The 13,056-nt window shown below is 40.5% G+C and overlaps 1 protein-coding gene across 4 annotated transcripts in view; it reads right to left on the minus strand.

Moving 5' to 3' along the window:
• SETBP1 (SET binding protein 1) overlaps positions 1-13,056 on the minus strand; it is a 321,712-nt gene that overhangs the window by 29,684 nt on the left and 278,972 nt on the right. The window lies entirely within an intron of this gene.

Below are 13,056 nucleotides of genomic sequence, written 5' to 3' on the forward strand. Positions count from 1 at the left end.
AGAAAGGAAGAGGATCTGGATGAGGACCGGCCTGATGGAGGCAGAAGACGCACCGTGAGGACTGTTGTGAAGCAACAGTCACTGCGCAAGCGAGAGCTGATGTGGGACCTTGGAGTGTCTGGCCACGACAACCATCATCAGTCATGCCTTTATGGTGCTGAGAAGCCTGGGAAGGCTCTCTTGAGGTGCCTTTGGAAGGGCCTGGGAATTCACTATATGACAAATCTTGGAGCTATTCTGGAACCACGTTTCCTGGGCTGGAATCCAGGCTCTCGTACTTTCCAGCTGTGTGATCACGAGCGAGTTACTTAATCTCTCCAAGCTTTGAGCTTCCTTAACTGTACAAATGGGATGGAACGCTCTCCTAGGGGTGGCTGGGAGCATCCAGCAGTCAATCTCCATAAAGTGCTTAGACCGGTGTCTGGCACACAGTCCACGCTATGTAACTGTTTCCCATTATTATTATTCCTATTATTGTGACTATCACTAATATAACCCACTGCGTCCTCAGGCCCAGCTGAAATAAGGCAGCAAGGTGTCCATTCTCTTCCCTGACAGGACCAAGAATCTCTGAGCACCTTCCACATCCCAGCTGCATAACAGTGACTCTCCGACTCACCCGAGCATAAGTGCAGAGGCATGCAAGTTCTGTTTCTATGTCAAACAGTCAATGGACTAGAAAATCGATTTAGAATTTCTTCATTTGCAGGCTCTGTGCCACTGGCAGCAACACGTGGGGCTTTATCATATGATCCTTTTTGTCCCATCCCAACTAACCTGAGTGACACAGTCCCCTCCTGGAGTAACATTTTCTTCTACCACAGGGATCAGCTCCCTTGGGCCTAATGACAGCATGGAGTGAGGAGGTTACTATTATTTTTTTTTTTTCATTTTAACAGATGAAAGCAACAAGTTTCTGAGAGGTTAAGAGAGAACTGACCCAACTCAAACAGCTCCTAATGTCAGAGCTGGGAGTTTCCAAGTAGCCAGATCATCCTGCTCCACCTGTCCGTCTTCCATCACCTGCCCACGACCCCGGACCGCCAATGGCCGGTTTCTTGCCAGGATGCAGAGATCCTTGTACTACACCTGGAAGAGGCACTCTTCCAGGAACCTAAGTTAGCACCAGGTGTCCATGTGTCCATGCTGACATTTTCACTTCCCTTCCACTCCCGTCCCCCAACTCTCCATCCCAGTCTCCGAACCTCCCGCATCTGATGCTGAGAATAACAATACCGTGCAGGTTCTTTTGGATTTTACATTTCACAGAATTCTGACAGTGAATGCAGATGAACATGAAATTCTATGATAGAAAGACTGCAAAGTACAACCCTCTGGGAGTCTAGAAATGTGTGTAGAGTGTCCATGTTTTACATATGCAGGTGTGCCAAGGGTAGGCGAGTGCACATGTATAAACATATAACATGACACAGAATCATCCACAAGGAGATGCACCCAAACAGTTCTTATTCTAAGGACAAAAAGCATAGGGATGACTGGTGGGGGAGGGCAAGTTTTCACTTTGACTCCTTAGCTTGTGTTATTGTTAATATATTTAGAAGCACAAACATGTATTAAACTCTTGTTCCAATGAGAAATAAACATACTTTGGGAAAAATCCCTAAGTCTATACCAGGGCATGAGTATCGGGCAGACGGATGTACCTGAACAACTTGCTGCTAACAGATTTGAAGTGGAGACAAAAGCCCTGGGTCTGATGCAAATTCCCCACTTTGATACGGGGCAGGACTCAGGTTCCCATCAGGTGGACGTAGACGTACTGTCCACAGCTCACCTCTAAGCTCTCAGAGGACTACCAGACAACAGTTCCGGTGGAAAACTCACTAATACCTGTCAACTTGGTACCTGTGGACCCATGTTGGGCAAGTCATTCTTTGCTTGCATTATGACATGCTCAGAGAATGAGCCGCACACAGGATTAGCAGGTGGATATTTAACTCTCACGTGGGAACAAAATGATTTCGAGTCATTTTGGTTGTACCCATTTTCATGCAAATGTTCCCGATCCAAATTAGTCTCAGTCCACATCATTTCATTAAAGTTGATCTGATCATATCTCTATTGGGCATACTTTGCTACTCAAGTGTTTATGTTAGAGAATATGTTAGAAGTAATAAAATGACACTTAAAAACACTCTATAATTCAGATTGTCACTATTTAGCTGTCTTGAAAACTCTAGATAATTTAGGGTTTTCTATTATAGCACTGTTTGCTAGCTGCCATCCAATGAATTTGAAAACAAATTGGGGGGAAAGGGGAGAGGGGAGGCAAAGCCCTGATGTTTTTTCAGACATTATTGGGTTTTGAAAGGATTATGAAAACATTCCAAGAAATACAGCAAGAACAGGGGTGAGAATCCTGGGTAAGTTTTAAACAAAGGCTAACCTAACAGCACTTGCAATTCACAGATTTTGCCTGAGAACAGAGGTCTCAGAAGACTAGAATGAGTGACTTCTTGGGAGAGAGCATTGGGTGGGCTGGCCCGGCAAATCTTTGTTCCCCTTCCTTCCAGGTGGCCTCAAACACTCCATGATGACATCCCCAAATGGCCAGGTGAATGTGAAACGGTCCAGAACCAAGTTCTCAAGACGAAAAGACTTTCATCTGGGAAGGGACCACTCTGTCAAATTCAGATGCTGACTGCATAGACAGCACACTTAGTAGATATGTTCAGAGCATCCCTGAGCCCCAATGCAGGACAAATTGTACTGCAGCTTTTGTTTGGAGGCCAGCGCGTTTTTAAAGGAGGAAATAACAATGCTAATAAGTCTGTGGATCCAACATCTGTTCATAATTAAAGGCAGAGCCAAGAGGAAATAAAAACCACTAAGCCTATATGAAAACACTATTATGACCTGTTGACCTCTATTGATACATTTTGTTCAAAGTCTTTGAAACTGTGCTGCAGCCTGCCCAGGGACAGGCACTCATTTTCAAAGGTAATTTCTCATAGACCACTTATCCCCTCAAACCTCTACCTGCACACCGTGTTTGCATTAGGGACTTGATTTATGGATTCCTACTCCTCCGACACAGGAGCTGACTTCCTGTTGCCTTGGTTACCTGGAGCTCAGTTCAAGGTTAAAGTACTCCCAAATCAGAATCAGTGGCAGGCGCTGCATAGAGCGGCCAGGTTATTGACTGCCCCAGGATGCGAAAAGGTCAGAAACCAAAGCACTGCTTACTGCCTTGAGGGTGAGTCAATAGCTCCAATATTTTAATTCCGTTTCCTCCAAAGTAGTAGTTGTTGTTCAATTACCTCTTCCCCAGGTTGCTCAAGGTCACAGGGGTCACAGAGGAAAAGCAGGCTCTATGGGGGCTAGCTTTCCCAGGATCCCTTTAATAACCTCTGTGACCTTGGCTAATAAAAACCAGCCTCACCCTAGAGTAATTATAAAGCTAGTTGTCTTCATCTCATTTGCTTTATGGGGAAAACAAACAAATAAATAGAAAACCTTTGTGGGATGGCTACTATTTTCTCTCCTTTTCTAGATGAAAAAAAAAAATGGGGAGGTTCAGAAGAGGCCACTCAACTTATCTAAAATTACACAGCTCTTAAGAAGAGGTAAGAACTAGTTGGGTCTACATCTCCTAAGCTTCTTTAAAATAAAGGGACTGATGGGACCATCATCCAGGGATCCTCTGTAATTCATTTTGTAGCCTCCACTGCAGATAAGTGTATTTCTGGAAAACAGCATGTGATTAATATAGACTTGTTGAACACCTTAATTTTTTTAATTGTAAGATATGCAAACGCAAATGTGTCCTGGTGACAGAGGCCAGGCAGGCACAGTGGGAGAGGCCGATACCTGCTAGTGAACTACCCGGTCATCTTTAGATGTCAGAATGCAGGCTGGGCATGGACTGGGAGGCATGCTATATTGAGCAGTCAGTGGCTTTTAATCTTGCAAAGAGCTTGGACATGCATTGTGCTCTTTGCCCCTTGAAACATTCCTGTGGGTAACAAAAGGCAGATGGTGAAAGTCCAAAATCACAAATAAGGAAACTGAGGCACAGAGGACCAGGTGGTGTGCCCAAGCTCACATATCATGTGTGGGGAAGAAGTGTTAAAATCCATACCTCTTGATTCAACTCAATGCTCTTTTCCTTTCCTAGAACACATTGACTTTTGGGTAAAGCAGTAAATAACCTTTTTCACAAGAGGAAACTGCTCCTAAAACTTGATAACCATCCCCTTTCTCACATACTCTTTTCAGACTATTTTTCATTGCTCTTTTTTTTTGCAAATAAGTAAGAGGGATATATGTTACAGAAAAAAGTGAATCTAGGCAATAGATACCCTTAGGATTTGGGAAATACTATTTTTCTGTGTCAAAGTCAATAAAAGTGTTATTTTTGTTGCATCATCTTATTCCTTAATTCAACAAATACCATCCCAGGGACATGGCACCAGTTAAAACAGTTGAAGTTCCTGTTTTCTAAGTATTACATCCTAATAATTTCTGTGTAGCATAAAGTAGCCATACCAGAAAGATCATAAAGTGCTTTTCTAATCATCAAAAGGCAGAGCCTCTGCTATTCATATAGTATCTGTGGATGAATTAGAAAAAGGCATGTAGATGAATAGAAACCAAGGACACAGATCTTAGCAAAGAGAGGGTACCAATTTGAAAATAGACTTTATTCTCATGTGCAAATGCATTCCCATTGCTCATGGTCTGAAGTGAGGAGAACAGACTGAATTTCAGCCCCACCAACCCCTTGAACCAGGTACCTGTGGACAGTGAACAACCTGCTGCATCATAGGTGGTGGCCCTATCAACATATATTTTGTGGCCATTGACTTTTACTGCATTATAGGACCTTTAAAGATGAAATTCAGGCAGGGTCACTCTTAAGTAAAACACTATTCAGTAAGCCGAGAATCAATCACTTAAAAATCAACCATTATTTGGGTAGTGACTAGAAAAATTTGGAAGATGTCTTTCCAGAGGAGGAAGAGCAGTGGAAAGTGGGATAAAATAAACACTTACAAAGCTGTTAAACTAAATGAGACGGGAGGCCAATGAGTTCTCCACGAATTTGAAGGAGAATGAGATCTCAGTGGGATCTGAGGTAGCTTTGTGGTCTTCCATTTATTAACTCAATATTCATTAAGAGCCTGTAAGTACCAAGCACGGTTATTCATGGGAAGGAAATATGAATGGTACCAACTAGATACTCAGAAATACAGATAGAGGTACAAAAATCCCAGTCTTGAACAATGGGTAGAATTCAATGGCTAGAAGTGGAGGGGATGATCTGCTAGGGCGGTGGTCTTCAATGTGTAAATGTGACAACAGTGCTTGGGATGGGTCCTACAAACCAAATGCTGGGGGGATCTGCTTGAAAAGGCAGTTGGGGAAAATAAAAGCATATCTATTTTTTAAGTAGAGTTGACACATGTCAACTCCCTCCCAGATGTCTTATCACCTTGAACAGACTTTAGCAATAGGAGTTAAGGTTGTGTAATTATCTGTGCACTTCCCTGCCAGTTTTTGTAGGCAACTACAAGATTCTAGAGGTTAGGAACCATGCCTTGATTTCACAACACTTAACTTGATAGATATCAGATTTTCTAAAGAGGATAGATGAATGGATAAATGGAACACATCTATTGTTCTAGGCCCAAAATCTCTGGGAAAGCTGCCCTAACTACTTCATTCCACACACAGCCTTCTATTCTAAAACTCCTTTTCCAGTATAGTGTAAAGTAGAGGTGAAGAATGTATTCTATGGAGTAAGACTACCTGCTTTACTAGCTTTGTGACTGGGCCAAGCTGGATCCATTTTCCATGCCTCAGTTTACTTATCTGTTAAATGAGGTTTTTGTGAGGATTAGGAGAGTTTACATATTATGGTAGACAGAAAATAATATGTCTACACCCCCCTTCCCAACAAAGAGATCTATATCATAATTCCTATAACCTGTGAATATATTATGTGATATGGCAAGGGAGAATTAAGGTTGAAAATAGAATGAATGATGCCAATAACTGAGCTAAACATCAGGAGAGTATCTATGGTTCAATGTAATCAAAAGGTTCTGTTCAAGTGAAAGGAGGCAGAGGAAGAATCAGAGAGATGTGGTGATGGAGTAGGGACAGAAAGATGCTTTGCAGCTGGCTTTGAAGATGAAGCAGGAGATGGGAGTCAGGGAATGCAGATGGCTTTTAGAAGATGGAAAAGGCTGGACATGAATTCTTTCCTGTAGTTCCCAAGAAGGAATGCAGCCCTGCTGATATCTGATTTCAGCTCCCTGAGAGCCATTCTGAACTTCTGACCTCTAATACTGTAAAGTAATACACCTGTGTTGTTTAAGCTACCACGTTTGTGGCAATTTGTTATAGCAACAATACACAACTAATATAAAAGCACTAATTATGATGCCTAGATATAGTCAGAATTCAATTTCTTTATTATTATTTCTTCGCTCTATACATATGGTCTTAGTACTAATTGATATTAGACTGAAATTTCTCAGGAAGCAGAGACTTTATATTCTTTTCTTGTATCTTCCTAGAGTAAAGCTGATACCAACTATTCAGTGAGTACTGGTAGTTCATAAATTGTAACAAAGACATATAATCTGTTAATATGAAAGTTAAAAGACTGGGGTCGTGAGACATTAAATTACTGCAGGCTCTGCCCCACACTTACTGGATGAACTTGAATAAAACTTGGAATCTCACCAAGCTTTGGTTTCCTGTTGGTCAGAATCTATTCTAGCTCTCTACCATTCTGGTTTTCAGCTTTTACATTCAGAAAGGCCACTAAACCACCTGATTAAATATTACCTCTCTTAATTCAGAACTGCAGAAATGGGATGAGAAGATAATATTTCTGTTTATTGGAACGCCTTTGAGATTTATATTAAAAAATGCGGTAAATTCTAATGTTGCAGGAAAAACTCTCTCCTGATTATGCCAGGGTGAAGGGTGTTTTTTAGAGGTGCCCCCATGATATAATCCCAAATGGGAAGATATCAGATATCAAGACCACAAAGAGGAGACATACTGAGTAAGATGCTTTTAATCTTTCTGCATCTCAGGCATCAGAACATTGTCTTGGGGGTGGGGGAAGTGCATCATATAGGGTGTTCCAAAAAAAGTATACATACTTTTAACCCATTATTAATTCCAAGGGATTAAATCTGAAGAGAAAGAAACATCAATTGAGCTATCGGTGTTCAAGTGTATATAAATATTTGGAACATCCTATATATGTATATATTCAGAGAACATAGTTTATATACAATTTAAGATTCATAGATACTTGTAAGCTCATGTAGAACCCTTACCTGCCCAAGTTCATTCCTATATACAAACACATGTGCTCACAGGCCACAGGGCAAAGGGCAGACAGATAGAACCAAATAGAATGCTGATGTAACCGCTCTTGTGCTTAAAAAAAAAAAAAGTGCACACAATAGAGTGGTACCTGTTCTCCGAGAAATATAACAAAGGGATTTTCAAAAGGTATTAAGGGAAGAAACAATGCATACATGTAATTAAAACCAATTTAATAGTACAATGCACCAAGTATGCTCTTGTTCCATCCTGGGCACACAAGTAATTTAAGAATTTGCTACTGTAATGGACCTCAAGCCTATTACAGGCTTCATCAACAGATGAATACAAAGGAGCTTCAGTAGTCATATTAAGGCGGTTCAGAGTTAGGCCATTTCTTTCCAGGCAACCAAGCCTCAGAAAGAGGGTGTAACTTGTATCACACTGGGAGGATGGCAGAACCATGAATCTGACCCTGGCCTTATTCTGGGACTATCTCAGGCCAGCATGTAAGCTTTGTGCTCCAAGGATTACAATTTGAGACTTCATAGAAGCAGTCTTCTTACTCTCCTGGTGCACAGTTGTTATTCTATACTTGCAGAGCAGCTCTGGAACAGACCAAGCCCAAACTCAGAGATCTGACCAAAACTCTCAGGTGAATGACTCTGTAGCAGTCTTTTCTGGATTCTCCCCATCAAGAAGGGCTTAGTCAATGCTGGTTAATATAAGCATCTTTTGTAGTGTCTTCCTTGTTACTTTTGGAGCACAGAGTCGCAGAATACAGATTTGGATGCTAACTGGGTCACTTCATTTGTATTTTGATTACTGATTACTTAGAAGCCACATTGAGAAAAGAGTTTGATATCTGGAGCTCATATTAATGTATGTGTGTCTATAAATATATGTACAAATAGATAAATGCATATTTACTGGTTTGTGACAGGTCAGCCCAATATATACTCATTTCTCATGGACACATCTGTGGGAGTCTGGCCATGTATGGGTGTTGGGATTACAAATATAGTTATGAAATCTAATTATTCTTCTCATATTGTCTCAACTAGAGAAGTCAACTCAGCATACACCCCCCCCACCCCCAATTCACTAGTCATCTCTCTATGTATGGAAAAGTTGCATTATTTTAAGAGCTTTATTGGGTGTTCTTTATTCAAACCCATTACTTTGGCCCACTGTTTGAACTGGGAATGCAAGCACATTGTAATTGCATGAGGGCATCCACATACAAACACAGAATGTGTGCTAGGAAAGCTCTCTCCTTTGCAATAGAAGAAAAAAAAAATCACAGAAACTCAGACCCATCATTAGATAGATCTCCTAATCTTTATCTCCAGTAGTTCAGTCAGACGAGCTAATACCATGATGATGGCTTTTGAAATCTCTTAGGAATTGGAGGAGGAGTAGTGAGAGTGATGAACTCTCAGCTAATAAACACAAAGTGCTTATTTCGGCAGAATGATCAATTTCTAGATGTCCCGAGGCTTGTCTGATACAGTTGATTTACTCATCCTCGCTTACCTCACTAATAAAGCCAAAGTCCACCATCAGATTACCGAGGTGCCTAGGATTTCTTAAAGAGGCAGAAGAAAACCATGGTAGCATTCTCCTCTGAGTTTTCCTCTCCGCCCACAGTCCTTGAAACCCCAGAAGCCTTCCTCACTAATACTCTCCACTCAAAAGACTGTGGGCTAGTACAGTAACACGGACAATTAATTTGTTATCTTGTTAGTGGAAATTTAATGCAATGATCTAAAAGAACTCTTAGGTATTGTGATAAACTTTAGTGCCTCTGGGCAGCTCCCCTTGCATTGGGCTCATTTCACATCTTATCCATTATGTAAATGAGGTTTGGAAATAGTTGAGTTTCACTAATGTAGCTCAACTCTGATGGATCGGGGAGAGCCAGTCCTATTGAAACTAATGAGGTTAAATGCGTCTCCACATCTCTTTCTACTTGGTTGATTATGCAAGTCTCTTTTCAAGAAACAGGATGCCATGCTTTTTTTTTTTTTTTTTTTTTTTTTTTTTTAAATCAACCATTCTCGAAGGAAATTTCACTGATGCCATACCCCAAAGTGGTCCCAAATAAGTCTGGTTTGGATAATGCTATGTTGGTTTCAAACATTTCATGATACATAAACATAGCTAATGAACAATAATAGGCCATTCAGGCAACAAGACTGATGACATGATTTAAGGTAAAGGGGGAGTATTTTAATAGGCCCTAACTGTTAGGGCATCTGAGGAGGTCTCTAAGTCACCCAGAGGAGAGTGAGGATAAATGTTCAGAAGTAGATAATAGGGATAAAGAACCCCTACTGAGGCTTGAGATCAGAGAGGGAAACTTGGTGTTTGGCCTACTCTTGAGACAGACTTAAAGAATAAGGACTTCTGTACTCTGAATTTCATTTGGAAGAGCAAGAAATGGGAGTCCCAAAGAGGGGAGGCAGAATGCTATTTAACAAATGGGATAAGCATTTCAGGAGATGTAGCCTCAAATTATCAAGGGTAATGAGGATAGGATGCTAGTTCAGAATAATAATTAATAAAATCCTGTAACATTTTTAAATCATTTTAAAAGGGTGAGGGTTAAAAAGAGGAAAGTAAAACAAAGACATGGAAACAGAAACATTGTGTAAAAAATAGTCTGAATACAAATGCATTAGCCAATAACTGAGACTACACTACTTAAAAGGAAAGGAGTTTTAAGTCTATGATGGTGGAGCCAGAAGGTCCTATTTAAATTCCAGCTCTGTCACTTTACCAGGTATTTGACCTTGTTCTTGTTATTTAACCTCTCAAAGCTTCAGTTTCCTTATTTTTAAAAAAGAGGTTTAATAAGTCACCTACTTCAGAAGTCTATACAGGGATTAAGTGAGATAATACTTGTAAAATTATTAGCATAGTGATTGGCACAGAGAATGTGCTCCAAACTAGCCAGGCACAGAAATGAGTACAGAAAATGCTGGATATTTATAAGGTGATCGGGATGGAGGCTCCCAGATGCTTGATGAGGGCTAGAGGCTTAGAAGAAAGGCTGCCAACTGAGTGATCACTCCCCAACCAAGCCCTAACTCTCTGCGAGCTGGGATTTCAGTAAGAAAGTCTGTCAGCTCTTAAATATTCCATTTGAAGCTACATTCTCAATACACTGTTGGTTGTTGGCAATAAGGAAGCAGTTTTGTTCCTGTGTTAATTTACTTAGCAAAAGTTTCAGTGCCTACAGTGAACACAGCAACTCCAGGTCCTTTGGGGGACCCTTAAGGTATAAGAAATAGTCCAGTCTTAGGGTACTCAAATATTTAGTTGAAGAAGCAAGATGCAGGAACAAGACATTTAAATAAAAATAACAATCTCCCTTGAGCCGAAACCACCACACACATTTCCTTCCATTGCACTGGTGGCCATGCTAATGATTTTTTTGGGGGGGATTTTAAACTAGTAAATATTCTAGAACAATAGTTTAGAATGGAATTTATTAACTGTATAACTCACGTACAAACATTAATTGATCTGATTGATAAAGAATAAGAATTTATGTTACTATAGATACCACTGTAAAAGTAACAAGGTCACCAAAATGATCATTTTAAAGGAAGAGTGGCATATCAAAGTGGTTAAAAAGGTGACCTCTAGGCCTACATTCCCTGTGTTTACATTATAGTTCTACAAGGTTCTGTTTATCTGAACCTGGGAAACTTTTTAACCTTTCTGTGCTTTGGTTTTCTCATCAATAATGAAATTAATAATAGTCCCTATCCCCTTGGCTTAAATGTGAGGATATAAAAATAAATCTCTATCCTTACAGTGCTGTGGGCAAACATGTAAAAACTAGCTTTTAATACTGTGTGATAAGGCCAACAGAGTCAAGTTCAAGAGCCCTTACTCAGGGGAATGAGTGACTTCCCTGCTGGGTCAGGAAGGATTTCCCTGGGGAGGTAACCCTTGACTTGGGTCTCTAACAATTGGGAAGTGTTGGCTGAAATGAGAAGAAAGGAATTCCAGGAAGAGAGAACAGCAGATGCAAAGGCAAGGAGCATACAATAGAACTGAGTGTTTGGGGAAAGGTAAGAATTCTGTGTACTGCAAAAGAGTTTCTAGAATGGGTGGGTAGTGTCACAGAAGACAGGGCCTTAGATCAGGCTGGGAGTGATGCCAGCAGTTTAGATTTTACAGATGTGTAATGGGTAGTCATAACAGACTTATATGTAGACACACAAAACACCCAGCCAAGGATATGAGGTGGTTTGTTCTTAATGTGTGCAACTTGGTTAGAGGGGACAAAAGCTGCTCCCAAGGAGTGTCTGAGAAGATAGTCAAGAGAAGTGAAGATGCTTTTAAGCAAGGGTAGACATTAACTCTCTCATCCCAAATAGTTAACTCATGTGTCCTACTTGCACTACCTTTTCATTTCCCTTCCTCAACCTTCACTGGGCCACTTTCATGTTAGACGTTCCCTTTGAAGCACTACGGGGAAGCTTATGAGTAAGTTAGGGCTCTTGCCATGAAGACACCTAAAACCATGTTCACACTGTATTCTTGTAAATCCAACCTTGCTTGGTTCCCATGCACAGCTCACTGTTTAAAGGAAGTGGGAGGTCAGGGCTTTCGAAAAGATATGTTTTCAAGAAGAGAAATCCCTATCTAGTATGTGTCCTACAAGTATGGGTTTATATACATCTCCACTGAGGTTTTCCCTTTTTCTTCCTGTCTTCATGGGCTGGGTATTTGATACCATTTTTGGAGGACTTCATGCTCTACCTGTAGGAGATATTTCTCCTACTGATGCTCAATCTCAGTTTATTAAACAAGAGTTGAACACAAAAATGGGAGGTTTGGAGAAAGAAGAGGAAATAACTGAACAACAGCGATGAGAGTGAACATTCTACTAGTACAAGAGGACAGATACACAGACAGAAACCGTGCATGGAGTTAACCAGAAGAGCAGAGATGGCCACGAGACAACCTTCCTAAAGAAGCAGGTGTATTACAACTTTAAATCCCAACATTGTAGCAACTTGTAAAAAAAATTAGTCCAGATAGTTATTACTTACCATACACGCCTCAAACTAAATTCTTTTTACCACATTGAAATTTCAAGACTTGTTTAATTTATAAACTGAAGTCAGTCCAGCAAGTTATAGATACTAATGAATTGATATGTGCTGGGATTATTCTTGTATTATTCATTTATCCATTTATCCATTCAACAAGCATCTACAATAAGAGGAACTTGGGCAGGCATTGGTATACCATACACATGGGTGAGAATGAGCATAATACCTGAGAAAGGGTCATGGTGATTCTCACCCTAAGTAAAGACAAGCCGCACAAATGGAATCTCTGACCACTGAAAAAGTAGGAACAATGAATACTAGGATGAATTTAACACAGAAACATCATACATCCATGGATGAATATGTAATAAGAAATAAATCATGTTGCACTTATGTCATCTCGAATGTTTCCCACTGGCCCAGTGATTCATTTAAGACCACACTGGGCAGAAGCATCTCCACATAGGGGTGACTTCATGGGTTCACTCATGGTTTAAGATCCTGAAGGAGGAAGTGGGGCACAGAGGCTCAGGAGATGGCATTCTCAGGCTCACTCATCTTTAGCTCTGTGACATTGAGCATATCACTTCTTTTTGTCCTGCATTTCTTTATGGTCTCTAATTCTGTCTGATTCTACATCTTTACCAGAAGGGAAATCACCTGGCCATCA

This window comes from Pipistrellus hanaki, assembly GCF_964339955.1.
Source record: "Pipistrellus hanaki genome assembly, chromosome: 6".
NCBI classification, from domain to species: Eukaryota; Metazoa; Chordata; class Mammalia; order Chiroptera; family Vespertilionidae; genus Pipistrellus; species Pipistrellus hanaki.